Here is a 27483-nt window from a genome sequence, read left to right as displayed (position 1 = left end):
GCGAAGCATGACGGGTACCTGTGTCCCCACCCCGGTGCAGCCTCAGGTGCAGGAGCACTACGGGGATTTTCCACCTCACTCTACAGCTGGTCAGCTCCTCCTGCACTGACACAGGCCTGGGCTGGGCAACCTTTCCAGCAGGTCAGCACGGCAGACCTGGGTTCCTCCTCGGCTCAGAGGGCAGAGGAAGGGCTGAGGGCCCCAGATAGTCAGTCTTCAGCCCAGAGCCTCAGGCCAAGCCTGCGTTTCCCCAGCTGCCTGTAGCCTCTGCCTCTGTCCAGACCTATTTCCTTTTGGCCTCCTGCTCTCTGGTTTCCTTGGCTTTCTCTCTGGGCGGCTCCCACCTCTTCCAAAACACCCTCCAGGAAATTTGCTTGTTGCCACAAAATAATGCAAATGTGCTCCTGGGGCTACACAGGTGACAAGCCTAGGCGAGCCTGTGGCCCTCAGTATTCCCTCTCTAGCCACCCTGATGGGGTCAGGAACAAGCTGCAGCTGCAGCTGGGCCACATGGGCACCAGACGAAGCCTTGGCTCTGTGTCTAAGGGAAACTGTGTTCAACCCAGAGAAAGGCCACCCCAAACTCTCAGGTGCTCCAAGGGTCTTTTTGTCTGTTTAATATATAAAAAAGGTTTGTATAAAGTTTGTGTGCATGTTTAGCATTTGTTTATCTGCTTATCTAATTTAAACTGCTTGTCATGTCCGGAGCAGAATGTGAAGGCAGTTGGACAAGCACCTGTAAGCCCCATGGTCCTGGGTAGTGATAAATGCAGGGACACACAGGAGGGCAGCAAGTCCTGCTGTGTGGCCATCCAGGGGCTAGGCCCTGGTCTTAGCAACCTGAGCCCCTGGGACAAGGCCTGTGACCAGAGAAAGATGAACTGCAGCGGCCAGCAGCACCCTGGGGCACAGGGCAGGAAGTGGGGTGAGGGTGAGGGCCCACAGAGGTCCTGAGAGGAGAACGGGGGTGGGGGCTGGCTGAACAGAGCCCAAGGCAAAGTGGATTGGTGCGCGGACCTCTCTGTCATCAGATCCTGGCAGCCCTTCCACCCGGCTCCTCACCACTACTCGCAGTCCCTGCGCTGAGGCAGGTGGAAGTGTTACTTGCTCTCCTCCTTTCCTGCTGACGCTGCCTCTCATGATCAGACCATGATTGCTCAGGAGAGGAATGGAATCCTAGGGGCTCCTGCTCCTCATTAAGGAGAGGTGGCAGAATACCCACTGCCCATCCAGGACATACCAGGCCCTCTGGTCAGTGCTTAAAATAAACACAACCTCCACTGACTCTCTTAGTGGCAATCCTATGAGGTAGATGTTTGTCAGGATTCTGAGGCTCAGAGAGATTGGTGATTTGCCAGGGTCACACAGATGGTAGGTGGAGCCCTACCATCTGTAGGAGGGAGCCCTAGAAACATATGTATTTGTACCCGGCTCCGTTTTCTAAATTGACCTGGGACTGACTGGTGGGAACTGACAATGACAGTTAGAATCATAGAGCAGGCAAATCTTTCCCCTGTTCACACTGAGCCTTCCAAATTTGGACATAATGAGGTATAAGGCCTAATGAAAAACAAGCCATAGTCACCTTGCCTTAGGATTTCAGAGCAGAATTTGCCTCATGTTGGATGGTATTATCCAGCTTTGTTTACTGGTTGTGGTGGGCTCTGTGGCTCTCACTGGCCAGCAGCCAGGGAGGGCTTTGAGGCTCTGGGGCTGAACTTGTGGACCTGGCTCCCACACAGGCAGGGCAGCCCTCTTAACCCCCCACAGGGTAGCTCTCATGGATGAAAAGCCACAGGCCTGGGAAGCAGAGAGAATTATCAGGGCAAAATCTCTGCCTCCCACAAAGGATATTGAAATACTAGGGCAGTTCAGCAAGTCCTGACACAGGCCTCGTTCTGCCCAGCCTCTCGGCACCGGCTTTGGGGCAGCCCCATGGAGGGGCACCTCCGCCCACACCCAGGCTGCAGCTGTGCACCTCAGAGATGGCAGGCTGCAGATAAGTACGAATCTTAATTGAGCCCAAAAGCTTGTGCTGTGAGTCCCACCTGCCCCCTGACAAGCACTGTGCACTTCTGACCCTGGGAAGGAATAGCCAGTGGAGGCAACATCTTTGACCTGCCTGAAGTCCTTTTTGGGCTCCTGCACCCACTTCAGACTCCCCCACCAACCAGGATCCTCTCCCCTGCCTGCCGTGTCCGTGAGCGAACAGCTTTGGGGAAAGAGACAATCATGCCTTTATATATCCGGTTCTTAGCAGCTGTGAGCTCTCTCTGTTGCCTAGTGGTTTCAATCCTTTCTTCTAGAATATTCATCTTTGTCCACGGACAGCATCACCACCAGCTGCGAGGTCCAAGAGGCCAGGGACTTTGGTGTGGGCTAAAGGAAGTTCAGCCGTGGATCCCAGACCCGAGGCACCACATGGCCTCCCATTTGCCTTGTTCAGGCTGCCTCTCCGGAGGAGGAGACACTTGAAAAATCAGGGGTAGGGGCTCTGGAGCATCTCATGTGGCCTCTGTTTGCTGCAGAGCAGATAGAACAGGTGGGGGTGCCAGGGAGAAGAGTGCTTACACGCCGTGCTGGAGTAGGGTGAGGAGGCTGAGAGGGACCAGAGGAAAAGCCCTGGGATCTCTGGAACTGCTATGCCCACAGTGAGCTGCCAGTTCTCAGCCTCCTCGGTGCCATGGAACCCAATTTCCAGGGCTCTGGACCCATCAGCTGCCTGCATCAGAACTGCCTGGACCTTGTTAAAATTGCATGTACCTGGGTCCCACCCTAGACATTCTGATCTCAGGGGAGAGGAAGGACAGGGAGTCTTCATGCTAATAGGCCCCTCTGCCTCCAGATGACTCTGGTACCCTCAAGTTTGTGAGCCTACACACTCAGGTAGACCCAGACTGGGGGCGGCTCTAGACAAAGAGCCTGTTTCCTCTTCCCTAGCCAGCACCCCTCCCCACTGAATTTCTGTGTGAATGACCAGCCATTCAGCAAGAGGAGAATTTTTCAGTCTCCTGGTGCTCTCTGCAGATGAATGAGTAGCCAGGCCTGAGGAGAAGAAGCCTGTCCTCCCAGAGGCCCCTCTCCAGAGCCCTCCGCGCCCTGTAACTGTGCCTGGACCTTGCCCTGCGGGACTGTGGCCAGGTTGACAGCATGGGAAAACCCCGTTGGAGCCACAGGGGCAGTGGGAGGGGAGGTGCCAGGGAGAGCTGGGAATGCATCCTCCCCTTGCGTGCTGTCTGGCCCCTGGGCTGGGGCCTTGAGCCGCTCCCTTTGGGGTGCCTGTGTGCCCTATTCCAGCATTCCCACCTCCTTCTGTTCCCTCCTCTGCTCCTCTGTGCCAGGTGGGCCTCCTCCTTGCCAGCCTGCAAATTTGAATTCATCTTTCAAAACCAACCTCAGCTACCTCACCTTTTCTATGAATCCTTCTGACCACCCTGACAGAGAACTGATCTCTCCCTCCTGTGGTGACTGCAAGGTAGCACGTTCCTCATGCTCGTGGTCATGTCCCTCACATCTGTGGGCTCTCCCATCACGTGAAAAGCCTACTTGCAGGCCTTTCCTCAGTGGGCAGCTGCAGCTCAAAATAGGAATGCAGGAGGGTTGGTTTTTCTGAATTGGGCTCTGTGGTCTGGAGGTAGTTTAAGGCTTGTTTTTCCTCTGACAGTGATTTGGGAGGGTTTTCTCTTCTCTTACCTCAGAGGTGAAGCAAGAACAGTTCAATACTACAAGAATATGCCATTGATACTACTTCAGCAGGCTATTTCCTCCCTAATGCTTATTGCAGTTTGCAATGATTTTGTTTGTTTTTCTGGCTTTTTGGTCTGCCTTGCCCACTAGAATGTGAGTGGGGAGGTGGGACATTTGATTCCCTACAGAGTCTTCAGAGACAATGCTGAGAGAGCCCCAGGAGGTGTTCAATAAATGTTTGCTGACAGAATGAATAGGGTTTTGATATCTGTTTTTGTAAATCTAAATATTCTTGTGAATTATGTAAGGATAGGTATGAAGTTAAATCACTGGTCCTGCCCCAATGTTCTCATTTGACAGGTCATTTATCCTCATAGTCTGTATTTTTTCCGATCAAATGCAGGTACCACACTGACTCGGCCTCGACTTCCGCAGGCTCATGCCTCATTCCGATTCTGCCTGACTCAGACTGCTCAGGATGGAGTTCGGCTGGTTTGGAGGGAACCCTGCCGCAGGAGCAGAAGTCAGTACAAGGCGGGGAGGGAGTTAGAAGCAAATAGCCTGGGCAGGAGTCAGGGGTCGGGGTTGTCTCAGCCTGTGGCCTCCAGCTGCTCTGCAAACCTGCTGGTCACCGCCCGGGCTGAGAGGTCACCTGAGGAGCCTGAAGCCCAAATGCACCATGTTGGACATGCAGTCCTGAAAGTGTCACTCTGTCCTCTGGGGAAGGGCTGCCTGGGCTGGCAACTACTAGTGTGTAGGGCTCATCTAGGATGAGCAACACCCTCTGACTCTGGTCTGCAGAAAACCTTTGTGTAATGTGGGAAAAGGTGACCCATAGTCCAGATGGACACAGTCCAACACGGGCTGGGCTAGCCCCCACTCAGGCCTTAGCCCACACCTGCATGGCTGTACACAGCAGCCTTGACCCAGGAAAGTCCCCAAGATTCATAGGAAAAGGAAAGGCAGATGCAGGACATTCTTCATAGCGCCCCCTCTCCGGGCCTTCCCCGAGCATTCCATTTCATTCCAGCTCCACCATATCCCAGCAGGGCAAATCTTGGGCCACTTGCTCCCCTTCATTAGGACCCTGGACCCTGTATGGGGCTGGACCTGCCCCACATCCAGGGGTTCTGAGTCAAGTTCCTGGTTGGAGCTGCAATTGGCTGGGCTGCCCCTCCTGGCTCCCCTTCCAGGCCTGGCTCTGGCCTGCACCTCCGCTCTCTGGCCCTGCACCTCCCCTGGGTGTTTACCACACAGAAGGAGGCGAGGCCGGCCAGCTGGGAAACTCCCGGACGGTCAGCTGAGTGTAATTAGCCCCGTGGCTCCCACAGAGGCGACAAAGCGCCTGCCAAGCCCCTGCCTTCTACAGCTTGTTGGCAGTTCCTCAGGGAGGTCGAGCCTCCCAGCCTGCCTTCCCTGGGGGAAAAGTAAGAGCTGAGAGCAGAAGAGGGGAACAGAGCCAAGATGGGGAGGCCTGGGCTCAGGGCTGGGTCCAGAGCAAAGGGGAGGCCTTGGAGTAGCTACCTCTCCAGAGTCACCTTGACGTCCTCACCCTGAGCCCCTTGCCGTCCACCTTGCCAGGCCCCACACCCGGGTGTTGGGGGAGATGCATCTCTGCCCATTACCAGACAGCAGCTGCCCTTGCTGGCTGGGGCTTTCCACAGTAGAAGCCTCCTGGCTGTCAAGCTGGCCACGGGGACTTCAGCTGTCCCAGATGAGGTGTTTCAAGTGGCTTTGCTTTTGAGGAACCAGCCGCCTGGAGCTTCAAGGGCCTCCCCTGCCCCCTGCATGCCCCAAGACCTTCAGTGGCCACAGCCCCAGTCCCCACAACCCCCTGGCTCTCCCCCACTTGCTGCTGGTCCTGGCTCCAGGGGCCCAGGAGAGCTGGGCAGACTTTGGCACATGCATCGCTCCTGCTTCTGGAGTGATTCCGGGCTCTGCTGAAACTCTGAAAGGCAGACAGAGCCAGAGGCCTGAGCCTCCAGCAACAGCCTGTCATTCCCCAGCAGTGACCCATAGCCTCCAGAGGCCCCAAGTGTCCATGGCTCCTCACCTGTCCCCAAGGACCCTGCCCCACTTAGAGAAGCGTGGGCCCATCACTTGTGACTTCACAGCCTATCCAGGGGGGACAGGAGCAAACTGTTCTCACTGTTGGGAGGCTGGGGACAGGCACAGGGTCCCTCTGGGTTCTGGCCAGGTTCTCAGACAGGAAGAGCACCACAGCCCCTGCAGGCAGAAGTTCCAAACCCCCTGCGGTAGGAGGCGTTACCACCATCCTCTTTCTCCTTTAGAGGCTTATGGTGCACCCACTGCCCACCATCCAGACTGACAGGAAAGGTCCACTGGAGGTCAGAGCTTTGGATGTTCTTGACCCTGTGAGCATTGTAAACCCTTAACAGGACGTTGTTTCCAGCAAAGGGTAATTTAGCAACTTCAGTGCTAGATATCTAGGCAGTTCTCACAGTTCATAAATGCGCTACATCCACCTCAGGGCCTTTGTACTCTCTCTGTTCCCTCTGCCTAGGTGACGTTCCCGAGTTCATTACATGGTTGGTGCCTTCGTCTCCTTCAGGTGAAATGTTGATTCTTTGACCATCATTTCTAAAGGACTTCTTGCACTCTATCAGAATACCCCTTTCATTTCTCTCCTTGCACAGTGCACCATTTCAAACTCTCTTAGATATTTGTTGATCATGTGTCTTCTACAACTAGAATGGAAGTGCTACAAGGGCAGACTTTTTCTGTTCTGTTCACTGTTATTTTCCCCTACCCAGCATAATGCATGGTGCATACTAGGTGCTCCATAAGTGTGTGTTGAATGAATGAAATGCCAGTATGCCTTTGAGTTGATGGCCTAGGACTGTCCTCTCTGCCAGGAATAGGCATGGATCTCTTGATCATTAGGAGGTTTATCTGAAAATTTTAAAATGGCATTTGATTCCAGAGAGGGCCTTCTTACTCCTGAAGCTACTCAGGTGAGACACTTGACCCCTGTCCTTTCTTTTACAAGGTATGAGGAGCACCCTAGGGCCCACAGGTGTCATAAGTCATCCATGTGATGCTGGAAGGGGCTGCTGACCACTAGATCTACATTCTTGCTGAACAAGTCTCCACCTGCCCAGGCCTGGCCTTGCACACAAGAATCAGACGTTTCCAGTCTGTGGTCACTTGGCCTCTTTCCAGCCTTTCTGTGTGAGTGAATGGGAGGAGCAGACACTTCCTGCATGGTTTGTCTTACTTCTCCCTTACATCCAGTTCAATCTGAACTTTGACATTCAAGGCAGGACTGGAGGGAGCAAGGAAGAGATGATCTAGAATCTTCTGTTCCTGGTGCTGTCTCAGACCCTCAGGATTCAGCATAGCAGGATGGTCCCAGGCAGTGAGAAGTTATCCACTAGGTATCCTGGAAATACATGAAGGGATACAAAAACATTCTGGGCAAATGTTGTGGCCATGGTCTGCCTGCTTAGGAGGTCCTGGGGACTGTCAAGAAGGATCTGATGTCTTCCATCAGCCCCTTATGAGGGGACAGAACCTCACTCTGAAAACAGGGCCAGAATCAGAGGTGAGGGTGCTGTGTCCTTGGTGTCTCACACTCGGGACACTGGGGAGATGTCCAGCCTCAGACTTGGGTCCTGTCCTGACAATGACTCTCGACACCACCCTCCTCCCTTGGGAGGCAGGTGGCATAACCCCATGCAGAGAGAAAAGGCTTCCTCCCCAGGGCAACTTTCTTGGTCCTGCCAGAGGGGCTGCCTTATCCCCAAACCCTCCCTCTCCCAGGCCCCCAGCTCAGCACCCACCAGATCCTGCCAATCCCCTTTATCATCTCTCAGGCTTCCTTCCCTTTCTTCACAGGCCTTCCCAAAGACACATCACCTGAAACCCCCAGTGGTGACCAGTCCCTTTCATAACCTCTCCTCACCCCTCGGTGAGATGAATCTTCCTTAAAGCCTGGCTTGCCTCATATCACTTTCCTGTCAAAAGCTCGGTGGGGACTGGGCGGGCCTCTTGGGTAAAATCCTTTCTTTGGCCTTGTGTCAAAGCCTTTCCCATGTAGCCCAAATTTCCCAAGCTTGTCACCAGCACCTCTCTACATTGGGCTATTTGTCCTTCGAATATACCGTTTGTCCACGCACTCATTTATCTTGAACAGAGACTGATACGGTGAAAACCATCTTCCAGTTTGTGAAGGGGCAGAGACAGGGAGCAAGGAGAGGACCCACTGATGGGTGCTGACACATGAGGCAGTCTTGGACTTTTAAAAAAATTTAAGTATCTTTTGGACTGAGAAATTTATTTTATTATATTGGTGCTTATAAAGTAATATATTTTAAAGTTATTTTCAAAAGTCACATTATTTTAAAAGACATGGATATTAAAGCAGATAAAAACTTTATATTTTGATTATCCTAATATTTAAAAATAACAAAAGAAAAATTTTATTCTCTAATGTACATTCTCTAATGTAATATAAAATGTACTCAAATTATTTAAATATTATTCCTGTACTTCAATCACTTTCTTAACTATACATATCTCTAAATACTGTATCACTGGTATTTTTCTGAAAAATGCATTACTTTCAACATAGGCTTAGTATTTCTAATTTTTCATAAAATTACCATTAAAGTTGCACTTTAAAGTTAATAAATTTGACATTTTTTAACTTTTAATTAATTCTTCTCCATTGACTATAATATTTTTAAACGAGAAGTTATCTTCTAAGTGTTGAGGTACGCTTTTAGCTGGTAAGCTCAGAGAAGTTCTGCTAATAGAGGCTATTTTCAATTCTGATTTTTTATGTTTTTTATATTGCATGTTTTATAAATCCTTCATGGGCTCTGAGTTTCCAGTGGCACACTTAGCAGCAGGGGGAGTGTGTGGTGGTGAGAGTGCCTCTGGGAGCAAGCCTTCCATTAGCCATGGAGCCCTGGGCAGGGGCTTCCTCCGCACAGCTTTTGTCTTCCCTGCTCTAAGGAGGACGGTTCCATGATTCCACCCGGCTGGCAGGGATGGGGAGGCTTTCATGATAGCAGGCCCTGCACAGTGCTGACACTTAGAGGGGCTCAATATGTAATATTGTTATTCCCAGTCACCAGCCACACCCAGACACTGCCGTGTCCCCTGCAGCCTCTGAGAGAATGTGCTGCTCCGTTGCATCCTGCCTCTGTAGAAACCATGGAAAGCTTTAGGTCTCACACGGCAGGCTGCAACAGTAACAGCCACAATTCCCCTCTCTAGTGCTTACCATGTGCCTGGCCCTGTTCTTAGCACTTTACATGGATAGTAACGAATGTAATTCTCATAACAGCCTCTAGTATAGGTACAGTTAACTCCCTCCCCCGTGTTATAGCTCTTGATGCCTAAGGATGCCCAGGCAGTAGGTGGTGGAGCTGGGCTACCTGCCCAGGCAGGCTGGCTCCTCCCGCAGTTCGTCCTTTGTTTCTCCAGCTCCTCTCCCACCCGCTTCCACCCCGCGCTGTGTCTGGAGCAGGCCAACCCTGCCACAGATCCTGCAGGGACCTGCGCCCTTGCGCTCTGGCTGCTTTTCTGTTTTGACCAACGGAGAGCCTAGAGAGATCAAAGGCAGGGAAGGGTGAGAAGTCTGTCAATTCCCCTCACGCCCTCCATGCAGGATGGCCCAGGCTGGCTGTGTCCCAGGAAGGAAGGGCACAGCCTTTGTCAGTCAGGTCGCCTCTCCAGCGAGTCCCCTCCCTGCCCCCCACCGGAAGGGAGTCCAGTAAGCAACCGAGCTCAGCCTGCCGTCCCTGAGCCCTGCTCCCCACCGCCTGCTGGTCAGTGCTGCCCTGTCAGTGAACCAGACACCAAAGGCTTAGTGTTCCTTGGGCCTCATCCATTTGCTGCTGCTTTTATTTTTATTTTTTCTTACATTTTTTTTTAAAGATTTAAATGGTGACAAAAGTATATACAGTGAAAAGTTGCCCTTGCTTTCTTTCTCGAACCCCAAGTTCTCCCCACAGATGACTAATGAAATGCTTTTTCTAAATTGTGGTTAAATATACAGAATATAAAATTTCCCATGATAATAACATATGTAAGCATACAGTTATGGTGTTAGATACCTCACACTTTCATGCAACCATCACCACTATCATCTCCAGAACTTCTTATCTTCAGCTGAAACTCTATACCTATTAAACATGAACTCTCTGAAATGGCTTTTTGTGATTCCTTCCAGAGGCATTTTCGGCATTTTCAAGCAAATATATATACATAAAAACACAAATGGTAGCTTCTATTATGTGCTGTTGGCATCTTGCTTTTTTCCACTTAATAACGTATCATGGCTATTGTGTCATCAGTACATAATGCATTTTCCTGTCCTGCTCAGCCTTCCCTTGTATGGATATATTCCCTATACATTTCGGTCTTTCCATACTGATGGAAACTGAGGGTGTTGTCAGTCTTGCAGCACAGACAGCTGCGGTTTGGTCTAACCGCCTGCCTTGTCTCCTGCTCCTGCCCCTGCATCTCCTGCCCTGCAGCCCAACAAGGGAGACAAACCACCACCGTGACTTCAGGGCCTTCCCGTCCTCTTGGCTCCCAACTTGCTGTCCCCTCTCAAGAGACGGGGGCCAAATCTCCACTAACGCATACATTTCCCAGAAAAACTGGGCTGTGGTAGCCAACCAAGCCTGCTGGGGGCTTGTGTGGCTCAGAGATGCTACTGAGGAGAGGATTAATTTACATAAAAGAACTAGAGGCAGTGTGGCACTGAGGGCAACAGGCATGGACGCGGGGTAACGGGGGCCAGCCAACTTGGGTGGGTTGCAGGCTGAGCTCATGGACGAGGCTGGAGGGGACAATTAGAAATGGCCGGAGGGCTGGAGACCAGCTAAAGACATTTTGCACTATCCTGAGAGCTGGCCTTACCCAGGAAAGAGAAAGAGGGGCAGGGAGAGGGTGTCCTGAGTAGGGAGAACTCTGTGTGCATGTGGCCAGATTACATTGCAATCTCCACTTCCAGGAAATGTGGGCCCTCACAGAAAGGACTTTGTCCCTCGTGACAAAAAGCCTTAGAGGTGGAGCTTTGATTTGGCTGGAGGCAAAGTAAAGATAGAGCCAGGGGTGAAGCCGGAATGGAATGGAAACCCCACGATGAATGAATTCGGCTGTGTTCGGATGGAGCCTGGTGCCTGGCTCCTGGAGCCTCCCTCCCAGCCCCCTTCCTGAGCACCCGAGGCCTGAAGTTATTTACACTGGCCAGCCCTTGGCCTGAAGAAACACCACCAAAGCATGGATGGGGCTGGGGAGATGAGCCGGTGAGAAGGCCTCACCCACAGACAGTGCTTTCTGGGGAGAACCTTTTTTCCCTGGTTCCTTGGTGGTCTGCTGAGGAAAACCTCCAGGAGAAAGCAGAAACCTAAGAGGTCACTTGGGGGACACCCTAAGTCACCCCCTCACTGATTCCCCACCCTTCCCAGCCTTCTGGGAGAGCTACAAGGACAAGGACAGCCTGGCTTGTTAAAACCAGATGCTTCCATGCCACACGCCGTGACCGAGTGCCCAGATGTGTGAGGCCCACAGGCTAGATGCCACAGAGGAGAGCGGGATGGGCCGGCCCCCACCCACGAAGGGCTTCCAGAGCAGGGGACACAGCAGCCTCCAACGGTGTCAGAACGAGGGCCTCGGAGCAGTGCGGGGTGCGGCTGGGAGCTGTCGGGAGAGGCTCTAGGAAGCTCAGGGGGTTTAACACCATCTGCTTTCTAACACACACACACACACACACACACACACACACACACACACACACACACATTTCTGGCCATTCTGTGTGCACTGCCTCCAGGAAGGGATGTGACAACAGGAAGACAGGAACAAAAAGAATGCTTTCCTGACCTCTGAGTTCTAGAATTCCAGTTCTTTAGAGGAATGTAAGATACAGGACTAGATTTGCTGAGCTGCCTGATGCGGAATAGCGAGGCTTGCCCATCTCTCCAACTAGAGTCCCTAAGCTTGGCAAGAGGGCAGAGGTGGGGTGTGTCATGAGATGTACCGTGATACTGGAGGGGCCCTGAGAAAGGGGCCTTGCCTGATTTCCTGGGACCAGCCCAGTTAGAAATGGCCATGTGGTGTATCAGGCAGATGGGCATCTGTGTCACTGTGGGTGGCAGAAGGAACCCTGTGCACTCCATGGCCCAGAGGCACAGAGGAGAGAGCAGTCTCAGAGGTGCCTGTGGAGAAGTGTCAGTCCAGAGGGGACCAGACAGGGATTCCAGGGGATGCCAGGTGGACAGCTGGCCTGGAGGCTCGGGTGAGCTCCAGCCTCCTCCTGTGTACTGAGTAAGCCCACCAGGACTCAGGATCATCCCAGGCACCTTAGGGGCATGAGGCTGACCAGCCAGTCTTTGGATGGATGACAAGAAGTGTCTGCCACCTCAGGAGATCAGGGACTGAAATGTAGAAATGAGGATGAGGTACAAAAATCAATTCTTTCATACCTAAATATGTGTATTGAAATTCTAACCTGTGCTGAGACAGAAAACCCAGACTCTATAAGGGCAACATATGTATAATAAAAGCCAACAAACAAAAGACAAACAATAAACTGAGGGAAAATTACTGCACCATACATAACAAAAACACTAATTTACTTCATATATGAAGAACTTCTATAAATCAATAAGATAAAAACTAACAACAAATAGGATAGTTCATAAAGGATATGAATTAGGCACTTCACAGAAAAAGAAATGCGAATAACTTCTTAACATTTGAAACACTTTTCAACCATAATTGGAGAAATGTACATTAAGATGACAATGAGATACCATTTTTCACCTATCAGAAGGGGGAAGACTTATAAGTTTAACAAAGCCTGATGCTGCTGAGAGAGAGGACGGGCAACAGCCTCTCTCAATGCCTGTTGATGGCAGGGGAAACTGGCACAGCCTCTTTGGAGAGCAAGTTGGAAACACCTATCAAAAATGAAGTGCACATTTTTTTTGGTCCTGCAATTCCAGTTCTAGGAATTTCCGCTTCAGGTACATCCCTACCTATTCACTAGGATGTCTGTTCAAGGATATTCACAGTAGCATTGTTGTTAATGGCAAGAAAGTGGAAACAACCCAGATGTCCATTAATAGGGCATGGGTAAGTAAATAAATAGACACTTCAATGGAATACAATGTGGCCATTCAAATGAAATAGAGCTGTGTATACTGATGTGGAAAGATCTCAGAAATACACTGTTAATTTTTTAAAAAGCAAAATGCGGAACACTATGTATAGTTGTCATTAAACATATATATGCAAATATATGCATATTTATAAATGAACATTTCTAAAGATGCACAAGGTTAAGCATATATCCATATATTCTCATGGAATGATCTTGTACTGTTTGAATGGTTCAGCCTCTGTTAATGTTTAAAATAGTATTATGAGCTAAGGGGGAGCAGGAGGGAAGGAGCAGTGGGAGGCAGGCACAGCAAGCTCTTCTGGTCTAGGGCCAGTTTGGGCATGGGCAGTGAGTGCTTTCCACGTGCACAGCCTCAGACTTCAGTGATGGGCTGAATCACAGCGATCCTGGAAGCTGTGACAAAAGTCCCCAGTCTTCCAAAGGCAGGCATGGCTGACGTGTTTCAGAACGGTTTGTCCTGGAGAAAGGAACACTGGAGGGACTCTGGGAAGGACTGACAAGGAGGTGACTGCAGGGAGAGCTGGAGAATTAGCCCTCTTGTCCCTGGCTGGGCTATTGTCCCTCTTCCAGAAGAGCTGCAATTTCTCAGCAAAATCTACTTAAGCTCAAAGGTGAGATGAGCAAAGAGTTTTAAAGAGTCATTTGGATTATTATTGGGAAGGATGAAAATTCTTGTACACAATATAAGAAGAAATCCAAAGCCTAGTAACAAATAAGAAACATAAATTCAAACAGAGACATCCCATGTTCCACCTGGCAGATTAGTAAAAATGTTACGCATTGTTACTATTCAGTGTTGGTGGCAGTGTGAGGCAACTGGTGCTCTCAAATCACCCCAATCTTTTCAGGGGACAACTAGGCAGTAGAACAAGTTGAATGTAGATGCACTCTGATCAAGAAATTCCACTTATGGAAATCTACCCCCTAATACTCTCACACAAGGCACATAGAAGGGGGTTCACCACAGCATTGTTTATCTAGTAAAATGCTGGACACAACCTAGATGGCTATCAATCAGAGTCAGGATAAATAATGTACTATATATCTATACCATGGAATCCTTAAAAGACTGAGGCAGATTTACATGCACTGACATGGAATGACGTCTAACACTTACTGACAAGTGAACTAACAGGTCAAAAGTATGGCCAATGTAGTATAATAGATGTATTTAAAGTTCCTCCCAAATCCTAAGATTATAACATATGTGGAAGTCAAGAAGGGTATAACACACTAAAGAGAGTGGTTACCTCTGGGGAGAAAAGGGGAATTGGAAGACAATGACAAAGAGGGACTGTAAGTTTTACTATGTTTCTTTGTTGAGAGATTTTTAAGAATTTTGAGACAATGAGCCTGTGTTAATGTAGTAATTAGCAGCAGTATATATGGCCATGGCTAGTGTAGACTCTGGCTTCATTAGTTATCAAACTCTATAAGCTCCTAAAAACAAAATCTTAGTAAGCCTCACTTTTTTTCCCCTATAAAAATAAGGCTAAGAATAGGCTGGTTGTAAGGATTACATAAATTCACAGAAGCCAAATACTTAGAACAGAACCAGATGCATGGGAAGTGTTCTGATGATTATTACTGTGTAATTAAACATAAACTTGGTTTCACAAGTAGGCTGTGCCTGCTGGGATGGAGACTCCCATCCCAATGGAGCCAAGCTCATCTGAGTGTGGGCTTGAGCAGGGAGAGAGATGCGTATTTTTGTGTTGAAAGGAGATTCATGTTTTCTGGAGGGTAGGAAGTCAGGCTAAGATGACACAGAAGATCTGCTCCCTGAGCAACATAGAGCTGATGTGGACAGTTCTTTCTGTGGGACATCAGCATCTGGCATGACGCAGTTTGAGGTGAACAGTGTCACTGACCACAGCAGGGGGAGCCCATCTGGTCCAAGACATGAGCTCTTCTAGGGAGACCCTGAGAAGCGGGTGACTTTGGAGGGTGGACAGTTGTGTTCGGGGTTCTCCTTTGCATTCTGGTCAGGAGCTGTTGGCACTCAGTACCAGTAGGGAGCTGCTGCGAGCAGTCATCTGGGCCTCGGACCAGGAAAGTCACTGATGTAGCCCTTGTGCTTTGGAGACCCATGCAGGCTGCCGTGTTTCTATCAGCAACAGATTCTACCCATAACCTTAAGGACATTTTAATTTTTTTGCAAATTAATGACATTTCCCTCTCTCTGTTGATAGATATTAGACACAATTTTTTTTCCTTCACAAGCAACATACTTTTGGAAAGGAAATTCTTCAGTAGGAATATTCAGCCCTCCCTAGAATCAGGTCATAAAAATTACTCAGAGTTGAAGTGGGAAGATTGGCAACACTAGAATGATCCATGAAGTATTGGATTAGAGTTGGACGCATCAGTAAGAACTCATGTTCAATTTAATATAGGCAGAGATGGTTACATATAGAAATAGTTGTCGGTGTGTGTATGTACATATCCCTAGTAGCTATGAGCTCACAGAGCAGATCTTAGTTTCTAGAACCATTTTCCAATACCAGGAACCAGGGCTCCCTGGAGAACAGATGGATTCTAGGGCCAGGATGGGTAAGATGAAGCATTTTGAAGTGCCAGAAAGAAAGGAAGTGCTCACAAACCAAACACATTGGTGAGGGTATGTCACAGGAGCCAAATGAAAGAGCTCCCAGTGGCCTGAGCTGGAACATTTTGAGCAGTAAAATAAATGGGATTATAACCCAAAGTATAAAACAAATCCACATTGATATAAATAAATGATTGAATGAAGTAATAAATGGAGAAGAGAGACCTATCTTCTGTGCAGAACAATTTAGAAACAAAAGTGCATGCCAAGTACAGAATTGCTCAAGACAATGTCTTGACCTTTTCAGGATGGCAATTTCAGGAAAAGAAAATATTTGTGTTATTTATCTGTAAATATTTTGCTTAGAAGAGCTTCAAAAACCTCAGGGAGGTGCTATTTTTATAGCATTTAAATCTGCAAATGTATATATAAATGTACACATATGTGTGTGCTTATTTATACATATGCATGTGCAATTTAAAATATAATATATTTTATAGTGTGTGTGTATATATATATATATATATATATATATATATATATATACATGCTGTAACACTACAGTTCTGGCAAATTTGCAAGAAACTTGGTACATGCATCCACTGTTATGAGCAATGTTAAGTTCATACATGCCTTTTGGACAGCACCTTGGCAATATCTATCAAGAAACAGAAAAACATTCATACCCTTGAACACCGCAGTTTCTTTCCTGAGCATTAATCATAAAGAAATATAAGTCCAAAAGCAAAGAAAGCAAAGTGCATTTTTGCTGCTATTGTAGTTGAATGAGCAAAAGTGGAACTATCTGAACTTTCCCACAGAAAGTTACAAAATGACACAGTCACTTGGTGGAATATTAATTACTAAAAAGGATGATATGAGGACTACGTAGGAACATGGAAAATGCTTGTGCGTATTTATAAGAAAGAAGTATAAGACAAAACATGTGGCTATATGATAACTATGACTTTAGAGAAAGTATGCACACACCGGCTGGGGGCCTGGGAAACTGGCACCTGGACCTTTCCGACCTGCACTACAGCCCAGCCTTTCCTCCCTGTGGGCGCTATAGCAGCCAGCTGAATTCATCACCTACTGTACTGCCAGGCACAGAGAGAGGCTCAGCACATAGTGTCAGAAGGCATGTTTTGTAATGTTGTTGTGATAGGATGTAGGACCACTTTAAACAGTTCTCCTAAATATTTATCCGTGGACCTGGATTCAAACCTGAACAGTGTCTGTCAATGCCTAGTCCCTGCTGAGGCCTTCCCCAAACCTCCCACGACTCACACATCCTATTCAAAGTTTCCATCACTATCACACCTAAAAGCTCTCTAAAACAAGTGCCAGAAAGTCCCTGTGTGCCTTCATATGAAGCAGAGAGTTTAAAAAGATCCAGCAGCACTTAGAAAATAGCTGCTTAAAATATGGAAGCTTTTCCAGGGAGGTTCTTGGATCTACCTGGAGAACCTCAGAACCAAAACACCCCGCACCTGGGCTAGTTTATTTTCAGCAAAAGGCCCCTACAGTTTGACAGGAACTAGAAGTGGGGCTGGGACTGGAGGCTGCCGTGGTCCCTCAGGGGGCAACTGTCTAGGGCAGTGCTGCAACAGACATGGGGTGCGGGCCACAGATGTCACTGCACATGTTCCAGGAGCCACATTAACAGAAATAAAAAAAATAGGTGACATTAATTTTAATCTATTTCATTTAACCCCAAATCTCCAAAATACTGTTATTTCAATATATAATTGATAAAAATTACTATGTTTTACATTCTTTTCTCATGCTGCCTTTGAAATCCAGCATATATTGTATACTTATAGCACATTCAGTTCAGATCAGCAGAATCTTAAGTGCTCAATAGTCATATGTGAGCAGAAGCTACCACATCAGACAGCCCAGATCTAGAACTTTTATGTCTCCTTTTCTCTTCTCCTACCTTCCCTTTCTTTTTCTTCCCACCTTCTCTTCTTCTCTCCTTCTTCTCTTTCTTTCTTTGAAAAACAAATCATAGAAATCGAGACTTATGTCCACCTGCCTACCATGTCCTCCAGGCAGAGAATGCTGGGAATTCTTATTCTCCAGAATTCTCTACCATCCAGGGGCTGTTCCCTCTTGAGCACTGCAGCATGCACCTTCTTGGGGCTTCTGGCCGCCCTCTGCTTAGACTCCCCTGGACACATCCAGCCCCGTGAACTCATCCTCCATGCTTGTAGGTGACCAAGGTGAGCTGTCTCTTTCCATGGAGCGGTGAGGGCAGACTTACGCAGGCCCTATATTATTTTCTGGCAGAGTCTTCAGTACTTGGCAAGACTCCCCAGATCTTTTTCATGACTGGACTTGCACTTTGCTTTGAAGTTGGCTGAATGCCAAAAGACTCTTCTTGCCTGGAGAGCCCCTGCACCCACCTCTGGGCCCGAGGCAAACATTGAGCCCCAAAATAGGGGTCTCACAGAATTAGTTACATAGACTGTCACATGTCACTTATCAAACCTGGAAACTGCTCTCAGAAACAAGCTCCTCGAGAAGAGATCTTGAGAGGAGGACTTTTGAGGAGATGGGAAGGATACAGAAGAGGAAGTCATCTTCCAGGCATAATTTTACCAGAAGTCATTACTTCTTAATTTGCATTTCCTTTCATTATCAAAGTAAACACATGCATGCATGTGTGTGTGTACACACATATTACACACACACACAAGTGCAGTTATGCAATGGTTTGTGCAGTTGCTATGTGCTCCAGCGTTCTCACCAGGCTGTGTGTGAGTCGGCACATCCTTGACTTCCCGCACACAGGGCAACAGGAGGCACTGGGAATTTCTCAAATGTTCACAAGAATGTCGAGGGGGAGTTCTGACTAATCACAATTCCTTGAACTTCTTGTGGGAAAATGAAGTTCCAATTTCCTTTTAGAGACAACAGTCTTTGAAAAAAGCTTGCCATGAGAGTTTTCATTTGTTTATGGCTCAGAGAACAGTAAGAGTGCACTTTTGTGGAAGGCCCCAGCAAGGGAAAAATCCTGCCATGGGGACATCACAGCCTGAAGCACAAATTAGATCTGAATTCTCCAGCTGGGCACCAGTGCCTGTGGTTCACCTGAGGTCAATGTCCTTGATATCCTTTTCTCTTAGATGCCCAACCCTTGGTCTCCCGGCTGCCTCTATGCTGCTTCTGTTCTCTCCTGCCCTGTAAGTATGTCCTGGGCAGAACCTCAAAAACCAAGTGTCCGTGGGGGTGCATAGGGAGGGATGTGCAACACAGAGAAGACAAGTAGTGAGTCTGCAGCATCTTACTACGCTGATGGACAGTGACTGTAGTGGGGTTTGTGGGAACTTGGTGAAGGGGGTGTCTAGTAACCATAATGTTCTTCATGTAATTGTAGATTAATGATAATAAAATGAAAAAAAAAACCCAAGTGTCCTGGGAGACAGTGGGATCTGCCTGCCATGTGGGTAGGCCAAGCAGCTACCCACAACCTCGTCCTGGCTGCTGAGTTCTCTGTTGCCTCCAATGGATGTCTCTGTCCAGGGCAGTACCCTCTCTGGCTTCCAGTGCCCACCAGCTGGGCTGACAATTAGCTTAAGTAAGGAGAAGGCAAAGAAAGAAGAGGGAAGAGGGAGGAAGGAAGGAAGGAAGGAAGGGAGGGAGGCCAACCCAGGCCAAGGTGCCCAGGTACCTCTCTTCAAGGGGGGAGAACTATGGTTGCAGCTGACCAGCCACAGGTGACTGACCCACAGGTGTAACTGAACGTGGGATTTTGAGACACGGAGGAGATGCCGTGGGGCTGATGGAGCCTGCAGTGTGGGGATCTGCCTGACCAAGGCCCCCAGGTGGCTGCTCACTCCTCCAGTGTGGCCATGCTGGTCCAGCCTGGGCTTTTAGCGCTTGTTACCAGGCCTTTATTTGTTTTGTTTTGTTTGTGTGTCATCCTTGCGCAGGGGCCATGCTAATCTTCTTTGTATCATTCCAATTTTAGTATATGTGCTGCCAAAGTGCGCATAGTTTTTTTAGTGAGCACAACAATAAAAAATTCTTTTGATGGTCTCAGCCCACACGAACTTCTCATTTCCCAAAATAGTCCAGATATAGAGTGGCCTTATTCCCTCAAATGGTTCCAGGCTAGCTCCCACTGTCTTGGAGGGATGCAGAGGGAGGGTGAGCTCACTGGGTGCACGGACCTCTTTGCCCCCAGCCACTGTCGGCTCACTCTGTGGAGTCTGGGCTCTCTCGTGGGAACCATGGACCATCACCCCTCTTCACTAAGAAATAAGACAACAGGGACCACCCCATGGGAAAGTATGGGCCTTCAGTTCTTGTAGCAGCTTCACTTCATTTTTTGTATTATTCCTTCAGTCATCTAACAGACAGTTATTGACAGCCTTGGGGCTGGGGACACAGAAGTGAACACCTCCCAGTCCTGGCTCTGCAGAGCCCCTGCCTGGACAGCTGGAAAGGCCCATCCCCTGTGTATGCCCACTGCTCCCTCCAGGAGGCGGAGAGCCCTCCCTTTGGGAAGCGCCTGCAGAGCAGTTCTGCCCCTCTGTGACTGAGCTTTGGCAAGCACATGGCTGAGTCACAGTTTTAGTGACACAGAGCACATGCCTTTAAATTGCCCAGAAGTATAGCAGCCCAGCTTGTGCCTCCCCACCCCGAGGGGGTCTGGGTGAGCCACGGTGAACTCAGAACAAGGAACCCACAGATTACCCTTCTTATTTTCTAAAAGCCAGCTGTTGAGTTTCAAGACCTGTCCATCCACACATGGTGAATTCCTTCAAGGCAGCTGAAGTAACCACTGATTTTTTTAGATTATCTAAGCTAAGTGCCTTTTTCTAAGCAGAGCAAATTTCCCTTGGGGGGCCTCCTGAGCTTGAGCAGAAGGTGGAGAATATTCTTATTTGAAAGTTGAGTGAGCTGATCAGGCCCAGTTCAAATAACTTGCTGGTGACACATCAATTCCTGACCATGGAAGCTCATGGCTGACCTGTTTGGGAGCTGGCTGTGGATCTGTCTCAGCCACAGTCCACTCCAGCCACACCCCAGAACTGCTCCCAGCTCCTGACATGCTCTGGGTCTGGTGTGACCCACACTGGATGCCTGCTGACTATGCCTGGAGTGGCCCCACCTTTCCTATGCAGGACAGAGCAGAGATAGGAGAAGGCAGTGGGCAGCCACCCTGGTGGTGTCCAGCAAACAGGCTGGAAGCCGGGCAGCTGGTGACTTGCCAGTGATGGGCTGAAGTCTGACTCACGGTGGAAGGCTGCCCACGGAGGAAGACACACAGCCCTCTGTGGCCCACCAGCGAGGCAGGGGCTTTTCCAAGGGCATTGCCTGGAATCAGCCTTCACCCACACCACAATCTAAGGCTCAGGACCCTCACTAACTTCAGGCTAGCCCTGGTAACTTCAGGAATTGGGTGGCCTGTGCAAATCCCTTGCACAGTTCCCCATTGCCTGGCAGGGGGCCCACAGCCAGGACCTGTCTGTGACAAGCTGCCATGCCCACCAGGCCAGCCTTCCACACACAGTTCCTCAGGCTGCAGCTTCCAGTCCAGCCATAGCCATTCGCCCAGAATGTACCCTGACCCCAGGAGCTTGCGGAGGGACCCTAAGTCAGAAAACACAGTGCCTCCAGTAAAACCATAGGCCACTCCTCTCAGGAAGCTGTTTGACTCTGGGCAACTAAATTAAATTCACTGTATCTCAATTTCCTCATCTGTAAAATGAGTCTAGAACACCTACCTCACAAAGTTGTGGTAAGGGTTAAATGAGAAAATATGCAAAGGGCCTGGCACAGTGCTGGTTTCAGAGCAGGTGCTGTATATGTGTTCTTTGTTCTATGCCTGCTCTGAGGCAAAATTCAGATTGGCACCAACCCCCAGGGTTCAGCTCTCAGAGTCACTCTTTTCCCTTCCCCAGGTCCAGCCCCAGTTCTTCATGCAAATGCATGGTTGGAGGAGGAGACATGCTTCCTAGTCACTTAAGAGTTGATCCCTTCAGGCCGTGTGAAGGGTTGGCCTAGCTTGACACCCACCCAAAGGGCAGACCCCTGAGAAAGATTCTTCTCTATGCTCTGCTTGCACACTGCCAGATCTGCTGCCCTGGGCCCACCTGCAGGGAGCCAGAGGTGGTCAAGACTGGCTACCTGATGCCAAAGGTGGAGGAGAAGGGTGACTGGAGAGGCAGAAGAAAGAAGTGATAGGCAGCACCCAGGCCCTTCACCTAGAGTTATTCCTAGGAGCCACCTCTGGGAGAGCCTTCAGCCTCATAAAGATTGCGACAGGATAGAATGTTCTGGAACCCAGAGGCCAGGACTCTTTTGTAGATTCTTTCAGCCCAGCCCAGCTGTGCTGTCATCTGAGCCAGGGCTCTACTGCCATTGCCTTTCACGACAGGGGTTCCTTGCTGGGATTACCGTGTGCAGGTTGTATGGAGGCCTGCAAGGGTGGGCAGCCAAGGTCCTGGCTCTCCAAGAGGTATCAAAGGTGTGCAGGTATCAAGCAGGTGTGCAACAAGAAAATACCACCCAAGCACTCTCCCTCTGCCTAACCATGTTCTAGTCACCCCAAAGCTTTTCTGTGCCTGCTGTTCCCTCAGTCTAGGGGCCTGTCCACCAGCACCCCCCAGCTCTGGAGCACTTCCTGGGAGGGCTCTGATTGCCTCCTGGGCTCAGGTTCCCCTCAACCACCAACCTGGGAGCTCCTGGAGGCCAAGGCCAACTCTTGGGCCTGGTGCTCTGAACCTTGCAGTGCCCAGCAGATAGTAGGTGCTTGACATTTGTGGAAAGTCTTGAGGCTGAATGCAGTTGTGTGTGTGTGTGTATGCACACGCATAAGGGGAAGAAATTCATTGTGCCCCTATTGTGCCCAGCCAGTGCTAGGCATTCTTACTCATCGTATCTCATCTGATCAGCATAATTTGTGGTTGCTTCTGGCTTGTTATGCAGACATCTCAGCTGGGGTTGGGAGAGCTGTTATTCTATTTTTATTTCCCTTCAGGGAAGGATACTCTGCTCATAGGGCCCCTTACCTCCCCTGGTACTTTCCCCTACACTCTCTCCAACAAGAACATTAGGTTTGCAAAGGGAACTTGTTCCTTTACAACCAATCATCTCATGCCCCTCCCACTGAGCCTGGGACCACCTCTTGCAGAAGACCCTCATCCTTTCCCTGGCCCCCATTCTGGATGGGGGAAGGATCCCTGCTTCTTCCTGCAACCTGGGACTACTGGGGATGGGACTGCCTCCAGCACTTCAGGGGTTCGCCTGAGCTAATGGCCTCCTCCATGGGGACAGACCAGGACTCTGTATGGCTAAGGAGCTCCCTTGGGGCCCCTGCACACCCATTGAGGTTGGCTTATTTAAATCTACTCCACCCTCAACTGAGCATTAGAGAGTGTGGTTTGGGGTGGGAGGCACAGTGGAGACTCTTCATGTTACATCGAGGAAGAACTTGTAGTTATTCTGCCTGTGATCTTTACAACAACCCTGCATGTGGGGAGGGAGGGAGAAAGAGAGGGGAAATATTATCTCAAATTTACAGATAGGAACCAACCCTGAGGCCCAGAGATTAAGGTCACTCAGCTGCTAGACTGTCTTCTGAATCCCAGCTCAGGGCCACTCTCTGTCACCAAGTGCCACAGAGACAGGTCCAGGTGCCTGGCATAGGGGCTAGAGGAGGCAAGACTCAGAGAGAGAGTTCTGGGGACATCTCTCCCCAGAGAATGCAGACCAGCAAACCCATGGCCGCACTTAATGGCTGGCCGGCCCTGGGTGTTGAGGAAGCCTCAAAGCTGCAGTCTCCTGGGGGTGGACACGGAGGGTGTACCTCGGCTGGGCTGGCATGTGATCGCAGCTGATACTGAGGCTAACACTTAAATATCACTTTTCTGTGCACCAGACACGGTTCAAGTGCTTTCCTGTGATGGACTAATTTAATCCTCACAAAATGCTAAGAGACAATTAATATTATTTCCATTTTACAGATAAACAGATGGAGGCAGGGGGGCCTTAAGAAACTTGCCCAACTTTACACAGCAAGGAGGTATCCAATAAATGTTACTTTTCTTTAACTCTTTTTAGACTGTTAGCTCCTTGTGTGCAGAAAATAAGACTGGTCCCCACAGCTGCGCCCTGGATGTGAGCTCAGGTGTCCCCAGGCTGTTTCCTCTTTCCTCTGCTTACAAAGGAGCGCTTTTGCTTTGGGTACAATTGTAGGTGACTTATTGGATTTTGTAAAAACAAAATTCCTTTTAATATTTTATGTTGTTGGGTTAAGTACGTTTTCATTTTTTAAGTAATTTTCATCCACTGGTGCATTCTTTCCCCTAGGATTCTGCAGAAGAGTGGCCCAAGAAAGGGACAATGACCTTGTAGCTCAAGTTGCTAAGTCGTCCCGGGGGAATGTGTGATTCAGGGGCTTCCCTGGACAGAGGGCCAGGCCTGCTCCAGCTGGCTCCCAGGTGATGGTTGCAGGTGGGCAGAAGAGCGCATGCCTGGGGGCTGTCCTGCAGAAACCTCTCCTCAGGAGAGAAGCCTGTTCTCCAGGAATGGTCCCAGGACACAAATCCAGGTGACTACGTTTGACTTATGAGACATCTGGAAGCAGCTATTTTTATAGTTATCTCTAAATTGCAAAGACAAAACATAGCCATTTAACCATGCGTTAGCAGTGCAGGACATTTGTTCATACCGCTTCCCTCGTTAGCCCACCTTCAATGCCCTGAGGTCAGCTAAGGAGGAGGCCGGCAGTTATGTGCACGGGAGCCAGAGTGAGGCCGAGCCTACTCCCTGCCCTGCAGGTCATTCGGGGCCCAGGCCGCTGCCACCAGCTCGGGACTCCCACTGAGCCTCGCGGGACCCCACACCCTGCCCTTCGCTTTTCCAAAGTGGTGAGCACAGCAGGTATTCCCGCCCCTCTCCTCTTATCCAGGCCTCACTCCACCGTACCCAGGCGAATCCACCTCCACAAATGCCCGCACTCTCTTCTGCCCGCCCAGAATCTGGAAGATCCCAGCTCTTTTTAAATCCCAGTGTATTTAAAGGAACGGATGGGCTTGGCGTCTGGGAGCGGTGAGAACATCCTGGGAGGAGGTCCCGCAGGATACTGACAGATGGAGCCACGCGCATTCCTCCCAACCTGGAGCCTCCGGCGGCACCGGGATCAGTCCGATCACGTACCGTCCGACTGAGTCCGCCTCTGTGCCAGGCCCTGTGTTGCGGGCACCAGGGCGCACAGGATCCTCAAGGAGCTTCTGGGCTAGCAACTAACCCCGCCTTCCCCACCAACTCCGCCAATGCGAGGTCAGGGATGACACCTCCAGGTCCCGTGCTGGCCACTTCGGAGTCGCGCAGAAGCCGCGCCCCGCGCTCCAAGGAACTGGGAGGCTGCGAGGCGGGGTCGCTGAGGGAGAGGTTGTGTGTTTTGGCCTGCGCTGCCCCCGGGATGCTGACCGCCTGTCAGCTTTCGGAGAAACAGGAAACACTCCCAAGCTGGCCCACCCTTGGCACTCTCGGTTTTTTCCAGTTGCAGAGAGCAATATGAAACGCATCCTGTTAGCGTAACATGAGTCAGCCGGACCCTGTCAGAGCCTCTTCCTCAGGTGCACAGATAGATGGCTGGGCTCTGGGGGCCAGGACCGAGAGCAAAGGATCCTAGGCTTTGCAGGCCAGAGGTGACATTGGGGAGCTTCTGACAACTCGCTAAGCTGCTTAATTTCAAAGGCAAGGAAGGTACCTGGGTTGCAAAGCGTGGCTGGAACCCAGGAGTCCCAGCCAGGAGCAGCAGCCTTCCACCCAGCCCTGCTCTCCTCCAACACTAAGCTGAATCCTGAGCAACTTTTCTAAACCGTTTTCCAAAGGCCTGGAGGCTCAGGTCAATGACACTGTTGAAAACTGGTTGCTCTGGGGAGCAATGTTTAAGAAATTTTTACTTTAAGAAAACTAAATGCTGCCTCTTGAAGGCCTTCCTGATGACTCCTATTGAAGTGATTGTTCCTTTCTCTGAAATCCTGTCTCTTTGGCTCTCTCAAAGTAGACGGTAAAGGTTTACATTTATCTACATCCATCTGCAGTCTCCAGTAACGTTAGTGGGGGAAGCCACAGAAATCTGAGGACTGGGATCGAAGCAGGTCTGAGTGCTGGCACCCAGGCCGTTCCAGCTGGCACAAGGTCTTCTGCAGCCCAGGTGGGCACTGAACAGGTCCAGGGTTGGGGCTGGGGGGCTTGGTGTCACATTAACTGGGGCCAACTGGCATTATTTTCTGAAGCAGGGCAAATAGACTTCCTATTCTCCCCACTTCCTTACAACTAATATATTAATGGTTGTATTATTGAGAGCTTGCTGTGGGCCACTCTGGACTGCTTCTCTCAAACTTTCCTGTAGGAACTACCAAAACCCCCAATTTAAGGATGAGAAAATTGAGGCACAGAAAGGTTAAGTGATATGCTCAAGACTTCCTGGCTGGCAAGTGGTGAGGCCAGGAGGCCGCTGTTACCCACTATACTCTGCTGCCCCCGAGGTGATTCTGTGGTGGCCTCCCTGCCATGGAGGGTCCTCTGAGCAGAGAGTCACAAAGGCTGCCCTGGCAGGCTGGGTTCCCAGTTCAAGGAGCTTCTCCTTTGTTACGTCACCATGAAGACTCCAGTATTTCCATGGCCCTGAGTTGTGAGAAGTCCTTATCCAGTCTACACCCTTGGGAGTCCAGTGGGCCTCTGAGGTGAAAAGAGGGAGTTAAGAGGAAATAGGAGGAATTTGTCCAGCCAGACTATAGCCCCACCCTGGCACCTCCTACTAGAGGGCAGGTCATGGAACCCTCATCAGAGAGCTTGGTAATTCAAACACACTGCAAAACAATAAGGCTAGACACCAAGCCAAGATGCAGGGCTAAGAAGCCAGAAAAAATAGGGGAGTTGCCTTCCCTTATCAAGATCACAGAGGCCCTGTTCACTGAGCAGCTGGAACAAAAAGTTCCAACTGAAACTCAAGGTAACCATTGACGGAGATAATTTGGGAAGAAAGTCAACACTTGGTAGCCAGTCTGCCCCTTTCCCAGGGCAGGGTCTGGGCACTGTTTCCTGCATCTGTGAATGGAGCCTTCAGCAAACAGAAAGCACATGTTCAGCTTAGAGCTTCCTGAACCTGAAGCAGTCCTAGCTGTTAACAGAGTGTTTTTACATTCTGTGACATTTACTAGGCTATTTCTTAACTGAGGAAAAATGAAATAGAAAAGTCTTGGGAAATCTAGGAAGCTCACTGCAGGAATACTTCAGGAAGGTGACTCAGCCCTCCATTTCACAAAGGAAACCAGAAGTTTCATGAACACAATGTTGTTCCCTCTAAATAAGTGGACTGAACCAGGATCCTACTCCTAAGCTCTTTGCTGGAGTCCCTGAGCTCAGTTACAAGAATCTTGGTCGACCTTTGCAGAAATGGTTGTGTCTGGAATGGCAGAGTGACCCAATGTGCTTCTGCAGAGGATCAAAGACTGGTTTGGGCCTGGTAGCCAGGTGTCCCTCCTGGAGCACCAGGAAATGTCGAACTGTTAGTCAGTCTCATGAACCAGAAACAATATTTGCCTATGAAGAGGACAAGAAATCACAATATAAAGCAGGTGTCCAAAAATACTCACAGCATGATCAAAGGTTTTCTAGTTTTTTCACTGATATCCATTTGCTCTTATAAATATATTTTGAAAAATGTGTGTGGACATTTACCATAGTCAAGAAAAAGGAAGATGGAAATACAGTTTTATGTTGTTGTAGTAACTTGCTTTGCAGTTACTTAAGTTGTTAATTTTAGGAAGTGTTATATACATAAAAAGTACTTTCCCATACCCCTTGCAAATGTGTAAGGTTCCTAATTTTGCACAGGCTTAACATATGGTGTATTTTAGCTGACAAGGATCTGATCAACTTTGGACCATCCCAGCTGCGTGTGTCACACCATGTCCCCTGCTTGCTGGTGGCAACCACAGCCTGGTTTGGTCTGAAGTTGACTGGAAGATTTGAGAAAGTTTAAGACTCGCTAGTGAGTCCCAGAAAGGTCCCTGAGCCTGGGGATTGAACCCAGCACTACTGCAAACAA

General features: G+C 49.4%; 2 long non-coding RNA genes and 1 other non-coding gene across 3 annotated transcripts; 1 reads left to right on the top strand and 2 right to left on the bottom strand.

Annotated features, from left to right (window-relative positions):
• Positions 1–3151: 3151 nt before the first annotated feature.
• LOC108402526 (uncharacterized) lies at positions 3152–6823 on the top strand. Its single transcript, XR_001854463.3, has 4 exons — positions 3152–3475; positions 4091–4210; positions 6212–6259; positions 6698–6823. It is a non-coding gene; the product is annotated as an uncharacterized lncRNA (long non-coding RNA).
• Positions 3861–26676, bottom strand: LOC140843093 (uncharacterized). The gene is made up of 3 exons (XR_012120552.1): positions 24348–26676; positions 17344–24024; positions 3861–7090 (listed from the first exon to the last, which is right to left on the bottom strand). It is a non-coding gene; the product is annotated as an uncharacterized lncRNA (long non-coding RNA).
• Positions 19298–19402, bottom strand: LOC118973750 (U6 spliceosomal RNA). The gene has a single exon (XR_005063282.1). It is a non-coding gene; the product is annotated as a U6 spliceosomal RNA (small nuclear RNA).
• Positions 26677–27483: the final 807 nt, after the last annotated feature.

Source organism: Manis javanica, chromosome 8 (assembly GCF_040802235.1).
Source record: "Manis javanica isolate MJ-LG chromosome 8, MJ_LKY, whole genome shotgun sequence".
Lineage (NCBI taxonomy): Eukaryota > Metazoa > Chordata > Mammalia > Pholidota > Manidae > Manis > Manis javanica.
Note: the sequence above shows the minus strand (reverse complement) of the source record. Positions and strands in the feature narration are given on the sequence as shown.